Source organism: Anarrhichthys ocellatus, unplaced genomic scaffold, assembly GCF_004355925.1.
Source record: "Anarrhichthys ocellatus isolate YVR2014 unplaced genomic scaffold, GSC_Weel_1.0 scaffold44, whole genome shotgun sequence".
Taxonomy (NCBI): domain Eukaryota; kingdom Metazoa; phylum Chordata; class Actinopteri; order Perciformes; family Anarhichadidae; genus Anarrhichthys; species Anarrhichthys ocellatus.
Genome location: NW_022280074.1, coordinates 2,944,432 through 2,945,265, shown reverse-complemented (window position 1 = coordinate 2,945,265; position 834 = coordinate 2,944,432).

The following is an 834-nucleotide window of genomic DNA, read 5'->3' as shown; positions in this document are numbered from 1 at the left end:
CCTTTCACAGTGTGTTTTCAGTTCATGTCAGTTAATTGTGACATTTTTGGTTGCCTTTAAATGTCTTATTCGGCATTGACTTGTACTTAGCTCCACCCTCTTGTGCCACGTCTGGTGGGGGAAAAAAAAACAAGATGGAGACAGCTAAAATGCCGAACTCAAGGCTTCAAAAGGACAGACCCCAAACCAACGTCACAGTGACTACGCCCAATTCCTATCTACAGTCTATGCACTTATCAGGTCATCAGGTCAAATTCAGTATTTGTCTAATAGGCTACTTGGCCAATGACAACATGCCTAAACTAATGACATTCTCATCAGTCTGCAGTCTGTGAGTGAGCCTACCCGTCCAACTAAGATAGTAAACATTATAACTGCTAAATATCAGCTTGTTACGTCATACATCATTTCAGATTTTAGAGAGGTGGAAGAAAGCTGATTGGATCCAGCAGTCATATCTAGTTAAGATAATTTGATGCTTTTGTATTTTGCTTTTGTAAAAGCCTTACATCACTCCAATAAACAACACCGGGAACAACTTGTCAGCAGTGAAATATGTTGCTGGACCTGCCATACCTGCTCGTAACACTCAGTGTTTTGACAGTCCAGCCAAGTTTTACTTCCAACGCAGCCAGAACTGGTCAAACAACTACTATATCGATCAACAACCACATTACCACACACAGACTATTACAGTTTTCGTGCAAGCAGCTTTTTCCCTTCAACAACTGCTTAATCAGTTCCCCCTTCTGCACTCTCACACTCACACACACACACGCACACACATACACACACACACACACACACACACACACACACACACACACACACACA